Source organism: Anolis sagrei, chromosome 4, assembly GCF_037176765.1.
Source record: "Anolis sagrei isolate rAnoSag1 chromosome 4, rAnoSag1.mat, whole genome shotgun sequence".
Lineage (NCBI taxonomy): Eukaryota > Metazoa > Chordata > Lepidosauria > Squamata > Dactyloidae > Anolis > Anolis sagrei.
In genome coordinates this window covers 76591935-76611478 of record NC_090024.1, presented here as the reverse complement: position 1 = coordinate 76611478, position 19544 = coordinate 76591935, and positions in this window count along the sequence as shown.

The following is a 19544-nucleotide window of genomic DNA, read 5'->3' as shown; positions in this document are numbered from 1 at the left end:
GCTGGCCCTTGCTCTCGCCCCGCGAAAGCCGACCGCACAAGCCCTGCTCCCTGCTCCTCCCTCCTTCCTTCCTTCCAGTGAGAAAGAGAAAATGGCGCTCGATTTGTCCCAGGAAGTGACGTCCCGCCTCATTTGCATCTCAGCCAGTCCACCAATGAGGAGAGGCTCGGTCCAGGGCTCCCATTGGTTCCCTCCATCAGCACTAACTCTTCAGGGTGGCTGAGGTTCCCAATGCAGCCGCTGGGGAGCGCTCTAGCTGAGCCTGGGGGGCCTCCCCTCCACTCACCCTCACCTGGGCCACTCACCTGTCCTCCCCTGGGGCATGGGCACCTCTCCCACCAAGCCAAAGTGGCAACTTCCACGTGATTTTGGGTTGTGACGTCACTGCAGAGGGGTGGGGCCTTGCTTGCATCATCCCATGTGATGCAGTCATGTGGCCATGCATCTCTCTGGCTGGTTTGCATATAAGGTTGAGGGTGCCTTGTTTGCATCATCAGCAGGCTTCTTGAAACCCCCCTTTACCTCCAACAACCAATGGGACCCATCCAAATGGAGTCTGCCATTGGAAGAAGGAGCCCTCAAGTCATCTAAGAAAGGCTGTTGCAAAGTTGGCATCAAACCTGGAAGGCTCTTCTTTGGGTCAACCATTCTTTCCATCTCTAGAAGGTCAAGTTTGTCTTCAAAGAGTAAAAAAAGAAAGTGAAATGGTTGGTTCCTATCATTTGAGGTCTTCAAATCATTCGGAAGCGCTTTCAAATTGGGTTCCTCCAGGGGGGAGCAGGGGCTCGTGTGGGTTCCTACTCCATTTGTCCCACAGTGGTGTGACACGGAACCAAACTTATACATCTAGCCAGGCAGCGGTTCTCAACCTGTGGGTCCCCAGATGTTTTTGGCCTTCAACTCCCAGAAATCCTAACAGCTGGCAAACTGGCTGGGATTTCTGGGAGTTGTAGGCCAAAAATATCTGGGGACCCCAGGTTGAGAACCACTGAGCTAGAGGAAAGCAGGACCTAAGTAGGAAACTGATGTTCCTAAAGAACAATCCAAAATCTAAATGTTTTCTTTAAAATATATATCAACTCAATTTGGATATAACCGCCAGTGTCGTTTCTGGTCCCAAAGCAAATATCAAAATGGAGAGGCCATTGTGATGTTCCTTCAAGTTGACTTTGACTTAATTGTGGCGCTCTTTGAAGAGTTTCTTGGCAAGACTAATTCAAGGGAGATTTGCTATTAAATTTCTGAGAGAATACGAATCCCTCAAGGTCACCTAGTTGTCCATTCCTGAACCCTAGTTTCTTGGGAGTTTGCTTGGCAATGGAAGATTTTAATGGAGTCCCCTTCTCTGAAGATGTTTAAACAGAAGCTGGATGGTCATTTGCCTTGAGTGCTTTGATGGCCTGTTCCTGCATGGCACAGGCTTGAACTGGATAGCCCTTGTACTTTCTTCCAACTCTATGCTTCTGTGGGTACTACTCCAACTTTCAAATTACTGTATCGTATTAGCTTTCAAAATTCTTGTCTTCCCAGTGTCTCATGATGTACTAGCACAGTGGTTCTCAACCTGTGGGTCCCCAGATGTTTTGGCCTTCAACTCCCAGAAATCCTAACAGCTAGTAAACTGACTGGGAGTTCTGGGAGTTGTAGGCCAAAGCACCTGGGGCCCACAGGTTGAGAACAATTGTCACAATAGCAAGAAATAAACCATCAAGTGACATCATGATTAGTAGATGTGTTAATAGATGCTGTGTGCAGTTTGGAACATGGAGACATGGACTGTTTAGTTAGAGTAGGGCATGGGAATACTTCGGCCCTCCAAGTGTTTTGGACTTCAACTCCCGCAATTCCTAACAACTGGTAAGCTGTTAGGAATTGTGGAAGTTGAAGTCCAAAACACCTGTAGGGCTGAAGTTTGCCCATGCCTGAGTTAGAGCAGTACACGTGTCCTTTCTCATGTTGTTTTCCATTAGTATCGTTCATGCACTTGTTATTGAGGAAATGCAAGATCTGACCATGATACAAGGTACCGTGAGCACTTGGTATTCACTAGCAGGTTAGTTCCAAGACCCTCCCTGGATACCAAAAGTCCATAAAATGGCCATAACATACAATGGCAAAGTAAGTAATTTCCCCTTCATATCAAATGGAGAACAATTCTAATGAGTGCTGAAGAGAGGCTGAGGATCTGTGAAATGTCAAGACGCTACAGCATGGAATGCCTACATATCACTGTAGTCTTCAAGGTTTTTGGCATGTTCTTCTACATGTCTTGAGTTGTGTTTGGTTGAGTCCATAGATGCCAAACCCATGGATATGGAAAGCTGAGTAACATTATGTCTGATTGTTGCTGCCATTGAGAAGAGGGCAGCTTTAATAAGGAACAAACATCTGGGGTTGATTCTGAGAGCCTTGATGAAAGGAACAAGCATCAAGAGCATTACAAAAGGTTCAAATCAAGACTATTCTTTGTTAACCATCTTTCCTTATAGAGAGCCTATGGATTCTCCTGCACTTCTAGCATTCATTGCCAGTGATTAAAAGCTGGAAATGAAGAGGTTAAAAGCATAATTGTCACCTATATAAATAAATTACTTCACAAATATACCAAGGGTATAATGAACTCACATTTCAGATCAACATAACAAATTATGGTAATTGTTTTTTAGCTAGAGGGTGTGATGTGTAACATTTTCCAATTATATTTAAATGGAATGTTAGAATCATTGTAGTTTAATTTCTCAGGTCTGATGCCATTTTCTTTTCAATCCTATGATTAATATGTTTTAAGCAACGGAAAAGCAACAAGTTACGTTTTTATTAACTGCTGTCAAGTCAACTTCAACCTCTAGGGACCTTATGAATGAGAGAAGTCTGAGGGCCTTTCTACACTGACATGTAATCCAGAGTATCAAATGATGTAATCTTTCTGCTTTGAACTGAATTATCTGAGTCTATACTGCCATACGATCCAATTCAAAGCAGATAATCTGGATTTTATGCAGCTGGGCAGAGAGGACCAAAGTCACTCTACCTTCCAACAGCCCTGCTCAGGTCTTGCAGACTCAGAGCCGTGACTTCCTTGATTGAATCAATTTATTTGGAATGCAGGCTTTCTCTTTTCCTATTGCCTTCTATCTTACCAAGCATCATTGTCTTATCGCATAAGTCATGTCTTCTCTTAGCATGTCTAAAGTATGACAGCCTTAGTTTATTCATCGTTTCATCTAGGGAAAGTCCCAACCTCATTTGCTCAAGGATCCATTCATTTCTCTTTTTTATTGTCCACAGTATCTGCAGAATCCTTCTCCAGAACCACATCATCATCATCATCATCATCCAATTACTTATTAATTGCCCTCCATCCGAGAATGCTCTAGAAGATTTACAGCTAAATTGTAAAAGATAAAATACATACATACAAAAATTAAAAGGGATCAAATGCTCTAGTAAAAAGCCAGGTCTTAAGTGCATGAGTAAAAGGCCCTAAGTCACGCATGGCTCTCATGTGGGGTGGCAAGGAATTCCATAAGGCAGGGGCAGAAATAGAAAAAGCCCTGCATCTGATCCTTTCCAAGTGCACTTCTCTAGGACCCGGTATATAGAGTAAGTCGCGTTGGGCTGGTTGTTGCGACCTCCGATGATGGGAGAAGGAGAGGCGGTCCCTAAGGTACGATGGACCCTGGCCGTAAAGAATTTTAAAGGTCAGAACTAACATCTTATACAGACCTCGGTACTCAGTTGGAAGCCAATGTAAATGTTGCAGCACTGGTGTTATATGGCATTTCATGGGCGTTCTTGTGAGTAACCTGGCTGCCGCGTTCTGAACGATACGAAGCGTTCGGGTTGTAGACATCGGAAGGCCAACATACAGGGCTTTGCAATAGTCCAGCCTAGACGTGACCGTGGCATGGATTACAGTTGCCAGAGCCTCGTCAGATAGGTAGGGTGCCAGTTGCCTCGCTTGTCGTAGATGGAAAAAGGCCTGTTCGCTGGCAGCAGCGACCTGAGCTTCCATTGTCAGCTGCGAATCCAGGACGACACCTAAGCTCTTAACAGTGGTCGATGGAGATAGGGCGGCACCATCGAAGGTGGGCAACGGAGGAGTCAGACCTGCCGGGCGGGCATGCCAGAGAATCTGTCTTTGCCGGGTTCACCTTCAGTCTGCTAGCACGTAGCCAGTTTGATAGAGCTTCCAGACATAGGGTGAAATTGTCTGGAATTGACATTGCTCCAGGCGCAGAAGGAATTGGGTATCGTCTGCATATTGGTAGCAGTCCAGGCCGAAACTCCGAGCCAAACTAGCAAGGGGTCTAAAATGATCTCAAATGAGTTCATTTTCTTCCTATCAACTTTGTTCCCTGTCTAGCTTTCACAAACATATAGAAATGGGAAATATGATGGCATATATCTTTATGGTTTGGGATCTTGTCTAGTTCCTTCATCACTTCCCTTCACAATCTTAGTCATTGTAGACATCGGAAGGCCAACATACAGGGCGTTGCCATAGTCCAGCCTAGTCCAGCTTGGGAGTGATCCTGGACTCATTGCTGAGCCTGGAACCCAGTTTTAATTGTGGAGAGCTTTTCCACAATTAAAACTTGTGCACCAGTTGCGCCCGTACCTCGGGAAGTCTGATCTGGCCGCAGTGGTCCACGCTCTTGTTACATCCCGTATAGACTACTGCAACGCACTCTACGTGGGGTTGCCCTTGAAGACTGTTCGGAAACTTCAACTGGTCCAGCGAGCAGCAGCCAGATTGCTCACTGGAGCGACATACAGGGAGCATACCACCCCCCTGCTGTGTCAGCTCCACTGGCTGCCGATTCAGTTCCGAGCACAATTCAAGGTGATGGTTTTGACCTACAAAACCCTTTACGGTTCCGGTCCTGCGTATCTGTCCGAACGTATCTCCCTCTACGTCCCACCCGGGAATCTGAGATCATCTGGGGAGGCCCTGCTCTCGACCCCACCACTATTACAAGTGAGGCTGGTGGGGACAAGGAACAGGGCCTTCTCAGTGGTGGCCCCTCCATCTGTGGAACTCATTCCCGGGGGAAATCAGGGCATCAACATCTCTCCTTGCCTTCAGGAGGAAGGTAAAGATGTGGTTGTGGGACCAGGCCTTTGGACACCCTGACAATTAGATATGGAAACCAGATGGATAGGACCGACAATTTAGTGGAAATTGGAACGTAAACTATGAGACTCTGAAACGCTGACCATCAATGAGGTTTGTATTGATTTTATTGCTTGTATTGGTTTTATTGGTTTTATGGTTGTTTTTGCCGATAATAATTATTGTCTTCTGTTAACTGTTATTGCTAAAATTATTGTGTTAACTGTTGTTATTGTCCTTTGCTGTTTGTGATGCGGGCATCGAATTGTGCCTCGCTTTTGTAAGCCCCCTGAGTCCTGTCCCCCCCAGGGTGAGAAGGGCGGGGTAGAAGCAACCGAAATAAAATAAATTGTCTGATTTATTGATTGTAGTCTCCATTCTGAATAATGGCTGAGTCAAGCCATAAACATTCTTGAACTAGGTAAATGTCTGCATTGCCTACTTTCTAATAATGTAAATCATATGTGGTCAGAGAGATTAGAGCTATGTCAAGAGGACCAGCAATTAAGGACTCACTTTTCCAAGCGGATCCGAAATAAGGAAACCAGGTGCAAAAGAAGTGACTTTATGGGAGGGGTTTGGGGTCGCAGTGGTCAATAGGGATTCCATCTCCCTGGCTAGGTTCCCTATCCCAGAATCAACCACATTTGAGTGTGTCCACCTAAGGGTAGGTGGCCGGGACAAAATAGGGATTCTGCTAGTGTACCAACCACACCGCTGGACTACAGTCTCTCTACCTGAGCTAGCCGGGGTGATCTTGGGCCTGGCTTTGGAGTCCCAACAGCTCATAGTGCTGGGGGGGGACTTCAACGACAATATGGAGACCACCCTGTTGGGAGCGGCTCAGGACTTCATGGCCACCATGGCAACCATGGAGCTATCCCAATTATTATCTGGCCTTACCCACAGAGCAGGGCACACACTAGACTTGTTTTTCTGCCAGGGATGTGAGGAAGGTGGTAGTGTGGAGGAGCTGACCATCACTCTGTTGCCATGGACTGACCATCACCTGCTCAGGTTTAGGCTTACTGTGCCCCCTAACCTCTGCAGGGAGTGGAGGACCAATTAAAATCATCCGCCCCAGGAGGCTTATGAATCTGGATTCCTGGCTGCTCTTGGGTAATTTCCCACCACCCCAGTAGGTGATCCTTTCGATGCTCTGGTCACTCTCTGGAATAGGGAGAGGACAAGGGCAATAGACATTATTTCTCCAGAACACCCCCTCCCGTATAGCAGAGCTAAATCATCTCCTTGGTTCATTGAGGAGCTGGCAGCAATGAAGCATGCAAGACAGAGACTAGAGTGCATGTGGCATTTAACTCGCAGTGAGTCAGACCAAACAGGGGTATGTGTCTATATAAGGGCATATGCTATGGCAGTGGAGGCTACAAGAAAATCTAATTGCAGCCAACACTGAATCCACAAGGAACCATCCACCTGAGCTGTTTTGAATTATCAGAGGTTTGTAAAATCCCATCTCACAAGATGGGATCCCTGACCATTTCGTAGCTCGCTGTGAAGCATTTGCTCGGTTCTTTGTGGACAAAGTCCGATCTGTTCCGACTTTGGCTCCATGTTAATGGCAGTCTCTGAAGATGTAACATGAGCACCTGCTTGTCCGGTTTTAATGGATTCATTTCAATTGGTACAGCTCAAGGATGTGGACAAGATCCTTGGAGAACCGAGAGTAACCGCATGCATCTTAAACCACTGCCCATCCTGGCTGATAAAGGAAGCCAGAGGAGGTTTGGCAGAGTGGATGAAGGTAGTGGTTAATGCCTCCTTACAAGAAGGCAGGATTCCAGCAGGCCTAAAGGAAGCGGTCATAAAACCGCTGTTAAAAAAAACATCACTGGACCCCACTCAATTGAACAACTTTTGGCCAGTTTCCAATCTCCCCTTTTTGGGCAAAGTTCTGGAACGTGTGGTGGCCTCACAACTTCAGTGTTCTGGGAGGAAACGGATTATCTGGATTCGGCAGTCTGGCTTTCGGCTGAAACAGCCTTGCTTTCCTTAGTGGATGATCTATGCAGAGAACTTGACAGTGGGAGTGTGTCCCAGTTGGTTCTCTTGAACCTCTCAGTGGCCTTTGATACCATAAAGCATGGTATCCTTCTGGGATGCCTCACAGGAATGGGACTTGGAGGTGCTGTTTTGCAGTGGTTCCAGTCCTTCCTGGAGGGTCGTTCTCAGAAGGTGTTGCTGGGGGATACCTGCTCGGTCCCACAGTCTTTGTCCTGTCTTTGTCCTGTGGGGTTCTGCAAGGCTCAGTATTGCTGCTCATATCGTTTAATATCAATATGAAGTCATTGTGAGAGATCTTTTGGAGTTTGATGACATCTGTATGCAGATCATTCTATAATTCCTTTCCACCTGCTGCTAAGGAGGCTGTTCAGGTCCTGAACCGGTACTTGGCAGTTGTGATGATCTGGATGAGGGCGAATAAATTGAAACTGAATCCAGACAAGACAGAGGTACTTCTGGTCAGTCGCAAGGCCAAACAGGATATAGAGTTACATCTTGTGCTGGACAGGGTTACACTCCCCCTAAAGACACAGGTTTTCAGCGTGGGAGTTCTCCTGGATTCATCACTAAGCCTGGAGCCATAGGTTTCGGCAGTGGCCAAGGGAGCTTTTGCATAATTAAAACTTGTGCACCAGTTGTGCTCATACCTTGAGAAACCAGACTTGGCTTGTGGTCCACGCTCTTTTTACATCCCAAATGGTCTACTGCAACATGCTCTACATGGGGTTGTCTTTGAAGACTGTTCGGAAGCTTTCAGTGGTCCAATGGGCAACAGCCAGATTTCTCACCAGGGTGGCATACAGGGAGCACACAACCCACTTGCAACACCAGCTTCACTGGCTGCTCATCTGCTACTGAGCACAATTCAATGTGTTGGCTTTGGCCTATTAAGCCCTAAATGGTTCTGGCCCAGCTTATCTGTCCAAACGTATCTCCCTCCATGAAACATCTTGAAGGTTAAGATCATCTGGGGAGACCCAGATGATCTTAACTCTTGATCCCACCTCCTTAACAAGTGCTGTTGATGGGAAAGAGGCATCAACTTTTTGCCTATTGTAACACTGATGCGAGTCCCCTTTGGGGTGAGAAGGGTGGGATATAAATACAGTAAATAAATAATAACAACAGATCCAGACACTCCACCAGGAACTTGCTGTCGTGCGGAATGAGCAGGCCAACCCCAAGATGGCAGTGAGACCCAGAAAGGCGCTGCTGGCTCTCCCTGAAATGCTTGCAGGGGAGGCCAGCATGATTAATACTTTCATGTGCCAGTGTGATTTTTACTTATCCACCAGGGCCAGAGATTTCCCAGATGACAATGCCAAGGTGGGGTTTATATTCAATCTGCTTTCTGGACCTGTGTTATCTTGGGTGTCCAAGTTTAAGTTGGTTGGCTCAATCTCCTGTGTTGGCCAACGTCAAGACCTTCATGGAGCATATAAAACTGACTTAGGAAGCCCCGGTCCTGGGAGAATTGGCAAATATTCCAGGACACGGCATCATTGGCCCAATACATTGCTGATTTCCGGGTCCTGGCTCAGACGTTGGATTAGAATGATGCCACACTTCAGAGTCAATTCATCACCGGGTTGAACCTGGATCTGCAGGAGGAGATTGCCAGAATGCCAACTAAATCGTAAGTTAGAGGAGCTGATTACCTTAAGTCTGTGGCTGGATGGAGTGCTTCTCAACCAACGCTACTTAGAGAAGGGAGCAGCGGAGCAAGCGGTTTGGCGGGCCACTTCAGTGCCCATCCCATCCAGTGATGGCGAGGAATCGATGCAGCTGGGGACAGTTTGACCCAAGATTGATGCCTCAGAAAAGGTGCTTCGGCAGCGGCTGAACCTCTGTTGGTACTGTGGAGCTGCCAGCCATTTCTCTTGGGAATGCCCTGGAATAAAGGGGTACCCGGGGGGTGCCTCCAGGCCTCAGTGCTCGAGTGAACATGTCAACACCTGGTGGGAGCCGCCAACAGTCATCAGGGGAGGGGGTCGATTGGGCCTAGACGGGCTCGCCGCTTCAGTCGGTCCTCCCCCCACAGAGCAAAAGACTTGGATGTTGTTTTTGATACTCCTGATCTTGTGGCCTGGAGGGAGAGGGCCCCAGACAGTGAATATAATGGTGGATTCGGGTGCCACGGACAACTTCATTGATCAGTGCTTTGTAGACCAACTGGGGAAGGAATGAAAAGAACTCTAGGAGCTGCGGGTGGTGCAAACCATTGATGGATGCCCCCTGAAATCAGGATCCATGAGTTGCTGGTCAGTCCCGACTCGGATAACTATCAGGGAGCATATCAAGGACATTTCCTTTTTGGTCACAGAGGTCCCTCATTTCCCAGTCATGTTGGACTTGTCATGGTTGTGCATACATGACCCGGATATCTCTTGGTCATGGCAGGAGTTACAGTTTGCTTCTTCTTTTTGTCAGAACCATTGTTTGCTGGCACATTGGTGCCATGCCCAGGAAGGGGAGACCCTAGCTACATTGCTACGGAAATATTTGGAGTTTTGGGATGTTTTCAGCTAAAAGGAGGTGGACTGGCTGCCTCCTCACTAGCCCTATGACTGTGTTATCAATTTGGTGCCAGGTGCTCCTATTCCCCAGGGAACCTTGTACTCCCTCTTGGAGCCTGAGCTGGCTACTCCCAGAGCATTCCTGGAAATTAATTTGCACAATGGGTTAATCCATCCATCAGTGTCACCAGCCAGGGCACTGGTCCTGTTTGGCAAGAAGTCAGGAAAGTTGTGCTTGTGTAATGACTACTGTGCTCTGAACATTATTTTTATTTATTTATTTCATATATTTATATCCCGCCCTTCTCCTCACAAGGGGGACTCAGCGTGGCCTCACAACACCATTTGACATCATTACCCACTGCCACTGATCCTGGAGTTGCTGGAACAGCTGCAAAGTTCATGGGTGTTCACCAAGCTGGACCTTCTGGGAACTTACAACTTGGTCCGGACCTGGGCCGGGGATGAATGGAAGATGGCTTTTCAGATGCAGTACGGTCATTAGGAGTACACTGCCATGTCTTTCATACTGTGTAATGCATCAGCCATGTTTCAACACTTTGTGGATGATGTCTTTCATGACATTTTAGATTGCTTCCTAGTGATCTACTTAGATGATTTTCTGATTTACTCGCTAAATTAAAGGGTGCATGACGAACATGTCCGAGTGGACCTGAAATGGCTGCAAGAGCATAGGCTGTTCGCCAAGTTGGGGAAATGTGTCTTTGACCTGCAGGAAGTCAATTTCCTAGGGTATCACATCTCTCCTCAGGGCATTGCCATGGAGCCTGCTAAGGTGACAGTGGTGCTAGAATGGAAGGCTCCCACTTCCAAGAATGACATCCAATGATTCCTGGACTTCACCAACTACTACTGCCTTCGGGTAAAAACTCCCTTTCAGTGGACAGACGTAGTGGAGAAGGCTGAAATGACTGTTTACCTTGCAACTGATTCTTCAACACCCAGATCCTCTGACCCCTTTTGTGATACAGGTCGACGCTTCGGATGTGGCAATCAGGGCAGTATTTCCGCAACCTTTGGGTAAACATTTGCATCCTTGTGCCTATTACTTCTGTTAGTTGATGGAAGCTGAGTGCAACTATACCATTTGGGAGAAGGAGCTGTTGGCAATCAAGGGAGCCTTTGAGACTTGGAGACATTGGCTAGAAGGGGCCTGGCATCCAGTGGAAGTCCATATGGACCACCAGAATCTGGAGTACTTGCGGACCACTCGGAAGCTCAATAAGTGACAACAGTAGTGGGCACTGTTCTTTGAGCGCTTCAACTTCCACGTCCAATACGTGACCCCTACTCAGACGAAGCAAGCAGATGTGTTGTCTTGGAAGCTGGAGTATACTCAGGGCCAGGAGGAGATGCTGGAGGCCTGCATTCTACCCCCAAGAAATTTTGGTGCTGCCTCCACCAAGCCTGGGTGTGCTGTCAGCAATGGGATTGTGGGGGCCAGGTCAGTACTCTTGCCCACCTCAACACTGTTGTTGCAAGATCAGATTTCATTTAGCTAGTATACTGACTTGTGGATTCAGGAACGACAGGAGTGTGGGGTGAAATTTCCCTTCTTTGTGATGGGTTATTGTGTCACCACGTGCAAGTGTATGTGCTGTGGAGCCCGATGAGAATGGAGATATTGAAATTGTGTCATGACAGTTGCCCAGCAGGACAGTTTGGATGATCCAAGACAATGCAGCTGTTTCTGCTACATTTTTTGTGGCCTAAGGTACAACATGAGGTGGATAAATATGCATCCACCTACCCTGTGTACCAGTGCTCCAAGAATGCAGTGGGTAAACTGGCCAGGGTGTTGCACCCTTTACCCACCCCCCCCCCCCCCGTGAGGCCTTGGGAGATCACATCTGAGGATTTCATCACTGATCTTCCCCATTCTCATGAATTTACAACTATTCTTGTGATCGTGGATTTATTTACCAATATGGGGCATTTCATCACTTGTGCCAGATTGCCCATGGCAAAATAGACTGCAGATCTCTTTTTACATCTTGTTTTCTGCCTGCATAGATTACCTAAGAGTCTGGTCACTGATCAGGATGCTCAGTTCACTTCCCATTGCTGGAGGGCTTTAACGCGATTGTTGGGGATCAAATTCCAGATGTCAACTGCTCACCAGCAGCAAACCAATGGCCAGATGAAAACAAATGCTACTTTAGAACAATATCTCTATTGCTATGTGAATTATCAGCAAGACAATTGGGCTTCATTACTTTCACTGGCTGAATTTAATTATAATAACTCTGTTCATGGCTCTACCAAGGAGTTGCCCTTTTTTGCCAACTGTGGCTACCATCCTCAGTTTTTCCCAGCAGTGATTGAGTCTGGTGGTGTCTCTGCCGCCGTCACCTGGATTGAAGAGCTAATGGTGGTCCATGAAGTGGAGCTCAAGTAGAGCAGGCTAAAGAGGATTACAAGCAGACGGCAAATATGCATCTGCAACAGGGGCCAGACATTCAGGTGGGGCATTGCATATGATTGTCCACCCATTCAGAGGCCTTGCTGGGGCTGTATCCAGTGGTAACCCAAATGACCCCAGTGACATTCAAACTACAAGTTCACCGGGAGGTTCGGCTTCACCTTGTGTTTCACTATTCCTTGCTGCATCTGGCTGACAATGTGTGGCCGGATATGGGACAGGGTGCCTCCCCCTCCAATCCTCAGAGAGGATGAAGAGGAGTTCAAAGTGGCAGACATTTTGGATTTCCACACACAGCAGCGTCGATTGCAATACCTAGTGGACTGGGCTGACTATGGCTCAGGACAACATTTCTTGGTGAATGCTCATATCTCCCCACTCTGGATTTGGTGGCACACTTTCTTCGCTCCTACCCTGTCAAGCCTTGACCATGGGGAGGGCTAGGGGAGCAAGGGGGAAGGATAGTGTTGTGGCCTGATCAGATTCTTAGTGTTCAGAAGATGAGGCTGGAGATGCTGAGAGGGATTCTGAGGGCTCGCAGAGAAATGTTTTAGAACCTTCCAGCAGCAATGTTTGGTTTCTCCTAATTTTTCCCAGGAGACTGGTGAAGGCTGTTCCCATGGGAACCTACCAAAAGTGCTGTTCGATGAAATTGGGGGAGACAAATGTCTGTCGAGGTCAGAGAGATTAGAGCTACATCAAAAGGGCCATCAATTAAGGACTCGCTTCTCCAAATGGATCCGAGGCAAGGAAACCAAGTGCAAAAGAAATGACTTTATGGGAGGGTTTTTTGGCTATTAAAAATTATTCATGTTGATACAATTATTGTGAGAGCAATGCTGCATTCAGGTAGAGCTGTGGAATTAATGTAATCAAGGGTCAAGGTGTTTCTGTGTTCTGATATTGGAGGTATAGTTTTGCCTTGCTGGGATTCATGTACCTTGTCTTTGAATGGCATAGTTTTGCTTGCCTTGGTTTTATGTACCTTGTTCTTGCATACCTTGCTGGATTTATCTAAGAGACTTTCTCTGAAAGGATTTTGGAACCTTTGGCTTTGATGGACATAACCTGTGAATTTTTGATTCCTTTTTAAAAAATTGCTTGCTTTTCATATAATCAGCTTTTATTATACCCTGGTTTTATATTAGATCCTCTGCACTGTGTGTGGTTTGTGGTGAAAAGGTGCTTCAGGGCTCTAGTGCAAGACCATGACACATGTGGTCTCATAAGAACACGAGAACCACCACAATGGATCAAGCCAAATGCTTATGTAGAACCTAATCTCATGGGGGGGGGGGGGGGGAGTGGAGGGAATCATTTTACCATAGCATATTGTTCCATTCTGTTTAAAAGGAAAATTTATAATACATTCACCCTCATCACATGCAATATACTTTTGTCAATTTCTATAGTTATCCTCCAGGTTCTGAGCTGTCACACGAGCAAATGTAGTCCCTACCCTTACCACTTTCTTTTCTTTTTTATCCCCTTATTATGATTAAAGGGGGGAACCTCAATATTGTGGAGGAAAATATATTCTTCAGATGGAAAAGATGTGCACCTTTGATTAATAATTCCAACATATTGCCATTCTGAAGTGCCAACTATTGTCTGGTATCTGTGAAAAGGAGTCTTGAGGGAAACTAGTTCTACGTTAGCAATGATGGAGGACTAAAGAGAGAAAAAGAAAGGGGCCTTGAAGTTAAAATTTACTAGAAAGTTCAAGTCAAAATGCAGGAGGAGGAGACAGAAATCGGCCTGCTGAGTAACAAGCAGAAGAAAGAAAGGAGGGTGCAGGAGGAGAGATTCCGAGGAAAAGCAGACACTGCTGGCACCAATAGAAAGAAATAAAGGAAGAGATAAGGGATGAGGCATGGAGTGGAGAAAACAGCCTACACGCATGCTCAAAGTATGCTCAAAGTTTTGCCTATTCTATTTAATTATTTTAGGATTGGGAAGAAAACTGTTCAAAATGAGGGGAAACATCAAATGGAGATGGGCATGAAATAATCCAGGGAGTCTCAGGGCCCTGCCACATGGCAATATAACCCAGAATATCAAGCCAGATAATCCACAATATCTGCTTTGAACTGTGTTATCTGAGTCCACACTGCCAAATAATCCAGTTCAATGTGGGATTTTATACAACTGTGTGGAAGGGGCCTCAAAGACCCAAAATCAATGCCAGGAGCCAAGGTTCCTCACCTCTGTTCAGTTCTGTAGAGAAGGTACAGATTGCAGCCCTGCTTCTGCAGCTGTCCAAAATCTTAAATGCTTCTTCCATAACTAGTATGGATTATTTAACGTATCTGTGTAATGATATTCATAGATGTAAACAATCTCAGCATGCATTCCCACTATCCTGATCATCTGAAAGGGACAGCCTAGAATAATCCTTAGCCCTTAACATACTTCACAGGCTCCAAACTGAGTTCAAAGGTAGTTCGCACTCAACCAGTTCAACAAAGTAAGAGGAGAGGAGGAGGAATCTCTGTTCTCTGTAGGTTCTATTAAAAGCAAACTGCTGCAGTCTCTCTTAGTTCATGGGTTCTATCTCATTAATCAATTTTGCCACCTTGACCTCAGTCTGATATTGCTTGGCCATATGTGACTCTGGGTTGTTGTAGGTTTTTTGGGCTCTAAGGCCACGTTCTAGAAGCATTCTCTCCTGATGTTTCACCTGCATCTATGGCAAGCATCCTCAGAGGTTGTGAGGTCATATGTAACTCTGTTTTCATCTGTGAAATGGTGGAGGGTATGTCTTACGTATGAAGCTTTCCATAACAGCTTATATCCACATTTTATGTTAAGTGGGTTCTGTAAAGTTGCATCTTATCTCCCATGATTCCATAACACTGAGCCATGACACTTAAAAGTGTCAAACCACAAAAATCCAGACAATAATCTGTTGTTCCTGGCACCCAGTAGGAGGCCACCCATCCATTGGCCACCAGAAACTTCCCCTTTGGGGAATCCAGGCAGCCACTGGACAAAGACCCAGGAAGAGACCTTTCATAGAATCGTAGAATAATAGAATCATAGAATCATAGAATCAAAGAGTTGGAAGAGACCTCATGGGCCATCCAGTCCAACCCCCTGCCAAGAAGCAGGAATATTGCATTCAAATCACCCCTGACAAATGGCCATCCAGCCTCTGCTTAAAAGCTTCCAAAGAAGGAGCCTCCACCACACTCCGGGGCAGAGAGTTCCACTGCTGAACAGCTCTCACAGTCAGGAAGTTCTTCCTAATGTTCAGATGGAATCTCCTCTCTTGTAGTTTGAAGCCATTGTTCCGCGTCCTAGTCTCCAAGGAAGCAGAAAACAAGCTTGCTCCCTCCTCCCTGTGGCTTCCTCTCACATATTTATACATAGCTATCATATCTCCTCTCAGCCTTCTCTTCTTCAGGCTAAACATGCCCAGTTCCCTAAGCCGCTCCTCATAGGGCTTGTTCTCCAGACCCTTGATCATTTTAGTCGCCCTCCTCTGGACACATTCCAGCTTGTCAATATCTCTCTTGAATTGTGGTGCCCAGAATTGGACACAATATTCCAGATGTGGTCTAACCAAAGCGGAATAGAGGGGTAGCATTACTTCCTTAGATCTAGACACTATGCTCCTATTGATGCAGGCCAAAATCCCATTGGCTTTTTTGCCGCCACATCACATTGTTGGCTCATGTTTAACTTGTTGTCCACGAGGACTCCAAGATCTTTTTCACACGTACTGCTCTCGAGCCAGGCGTCCCCCATTCTGTATCTTTGCATTTCATTTTTTCTGCCAAAGTGGAGTATCTTGCATTTGTCACTGTTGAACTTCATTTTGTTAGTTTTGGCCCATCTCTCTAATCTGTCAAGATCGTTTTGAATTCTGCTCCTGTCCTCTGGACTATTGGCTATCCCTCCCAATTTGGTGTCGTCTGCAAACTTGATGATCATGCCTTCTAGCCCTTCATCTAAGTCGTTAATAAAAATGTTGAACAGGACCGGGCCCAGGACGGAACCCTGCGGCACTCCACTCCTCACTTCTTTCCAAGATGAAGAGGAAGCATTAGTGAGCACTCTCTGTGTTCGTCCACTTAACCAATTACAGATCCACCTCACCGTAGTTTTGCCTAGCCCACATTGGACTAGTTTCCTTGCCAGAAGGTCATGGGGGACCTTGTCGAAGGCCTTACTGAAATCCAGGTACGCTACATCCACGGCATTCCCCGCATCTACCCAGCTTGTAGCTCTATCGAAGAAAGAGATCAGATTAGTCTGGCATGACTTGTTTTTGATAAATCCATGTTGACTATTAGCGATGACTGCATTTGTTTCTAAGTGTTTGCAGACCGCTTCCTTAACAATCTTTTCCAGAATCTTGCCCGGTATCGACGTGAGGCTGACTGGACGGTAGTTGTTTGGGTCATCCTTTTTTCGCTTCTTGAAGATTGGGACCACATTGGCCCTCCTCCAATCTGATGGAACTTCTCCCGTTCTCCAAGAACTCTCAAAGATGGTTGCCAATGGTTCCGAAATGACTTCCGCTAGTTCCTTCAATACTCTTGGGTGTAGTTGATCTGGCCCTGGGGACTTGAACTCATTAAGAGCGGCCAGGTATTCCTGGACGACTTCTTTCCCAATTTGGGGTTGGATGTCCTCCAATCCCTCATCCACTCCATCTTGCTGAGGTTGAAGACTCTCTTTTTGTGAGAAGACCGAGGCAAAGAAGGCATTAAGTAGTTCTGCCTTTTCCCTATCCCCTGTCAGCATTGCCCCATCTTCTCCTCGAAGAGGTCCTATCGCCTCCTTGTTTTTCCTTTTTCTACTGACATAAGAATAGAAGCCCTTTTTATTGTTTTTAATGTCCCTGCCAAGGACATTAGCCAAGGACCCCCTCCCAGCTTGGCAGGGAAGCCCTGGGGCCTCAAATCGGCTGGTAAGGAGGTTCCTGGGGCAGGGAGGCCTCCAGGGGGCTGTGTCATCCCCTGGGTGTGTGGCAATGGAATGTAGGAAACAATGAGACTCCACCGATCAGTGCTCACGTCGGCTAAGGTCTGCCTCTTGACCAATCAGATATCTGGGAAATGCCTGCCAGCTTTCTGGAGCTCGCCAATCAGGAATGAGGGGGAATTCCGAATTTCTTTTGGCAATAAGAATTTGCAATGTCTATTGGATGGGAATGGAAAAAACTGAATATAATACTGATTTAAGGACAGATGTAAAATATTTCTTGGAAATGTTAAAACTACAGCCCCCCTTTACTCTTAGCAAACTGCTTTTTGACATTTATCATCAGAAAAGGCCATAGCTAATACGATATATAGCTGGTCTGTTTTAGAAATTGTAATCTTGTGATGAAAGGAGTTATAAGAAATGGTACTTACCCCCTTAAAAGGTCTGTTGTGTAGATCCATCCAAGCTGATGTGATTTATCATATCCAAGATTATCATGTCCTGCACAACTCATTTCTCAGCTGAGTCATAGGAAAGGCATGCCTTCTTCTTTGCATTTTTAAAGGTTGGTTAAAAATATATATCTTTTTGAGAATTTTGTCCCACTTGAAGCAAGTTTTTTTTTTGTTTCCATTGAAGCAAAAATGTTTCATTGGTTGCCTTTACACTTATGGACTATTTTTTTTGCTTCCTTTCTGTAGTACACTGGTAAAATAAAACTTCTTCCATCTCTAGGAAGTTACACAACCTGGGGTCCTTTCACTTTCTTTTTAGTCCATGTTTATTAATCAGTTTTTATCCATAGTCTGTGAAGGACTTCTTGTGATTAATTATCTGCTTTTCACTTCTTGATAGACTGTTCTACGAACTGATTCCTTCCTTCCTTTTTTTTTTTACAAGTTTTAAATTTATAGTATTTTTTGGTCTTGAGATCAGTACTTTTTTCTTGAATTGATTCCAAATTCAAGCAAATGGATAATACAGTGCTGTATCACAAATAGTACAGACCTGGACATAAAGTCCGGCTTAAAATCTGAATATAATGAAGAAGTGTACTTGAGTAAGAAACGAGCTCCTAGTCTAACCTACCTCACAGTATTGTTGCGAGGATAAAAAAAAGTTTATTGTACATGACAAGCAAAGAATATTGATATGTAAATACATTTGGGACATCTTCCGACTTCTTTTAGAGATATATTTAGATTTCTTCCTTCCTTCTCCCCTCTTCCCCTCCTTTTCTTCTCTTTCTTCCCATACTGAGACGATTTCTTGTTAACAGAATGGCCAGATAATCCCATTCAGCAACTTGATCATATGACATTCAAATTGGGTTCAAAAAGAGTATTTCGGTCCAGAACAATAAAACCTAATTGTTTCCAAAATAAAGAGAGTACAGGAAGAGAAAGGCTGTGATATATAAATAGTATGACCAGCTTAAAGGCAGGGTCCAACCTCCATTTCGTCTTTATCTGTAGTGTTGCTAACGGTTTCAGAACTCTGCTGGTTTGAAATGGTTCCAAACCTGAAGTGACAGTTAAAGGCCACAGAATTCTTTAAGAGAATGATATTAGATAATACCTTTATATTTCTCAGTACTTTATATAAAAATGATAATTCCTGTGTCACCTTTGGATATTCCCACACTGGACTTGTAGCCATAGGAAGACTGTCTTGCGGAGCATAATGCTTAACAATAAGGCCACTCTGCACCTTATTGATATTTCTAAACAAGGCATGGGCAAACTTCAGCCCTCCGGGTTTTTTTGGACTTCAACTCCCACTATTCCTAACAGCCTACCGGAGGGCTGAAGTTTGCTTGTGCCTAGTCTAGAAATATTTATTTATTTACGATATTTATATGCCGCCCTTCTCACCCCGAAGGGGACTCAGAGCGGCTTACAAGGTATATATAACATACAATATATTAAGCATAATGCAGCTCCACAAGACAGTCTCTTCCTATGTCCAGTGTAGGAGTTTTGAACTGCACTGTAATGAGGGAGACGTAGTTTTAAAAGGGAATTTTGAGGGAAGCCCAAATGTCCTGATGTACTGCCGTATTAGCCTATTTCTGCAGAGTCTTTGTTTACAGAAAATGCTGATGGTTTGAGAAAACTACTGCTATCAAGGATAAAAGTACATCAGGACAAGACTGGCTAGCTAGCGGATAGTTAGTACTCCCCAAGTTTCCCAGTCGTTTTGGAGTTATGCTTGTAACAGGACTGATAAGACCGATTCATTAAGAGAATAGATTATAGTTGTGCCATTGTTGGGGTCCCACGTGTGCTTTCATGCCTGTCAAAATCATAAAGAACCAATGAGCATCTTTATAGCCAGCTTAGACCAATGACATGATAGATCTTTGAACACCAATAAGAATGTGTATTCAATTTACTGCCAAAGTGATAAAAGCTCTGCAGCCCCAATGGAGGGTGCGACAAAATTTCTGATTACATTCCTATATGCATGTTTGTTGTCTTGCTATGGCAACGTAATAAAATAGCATTTA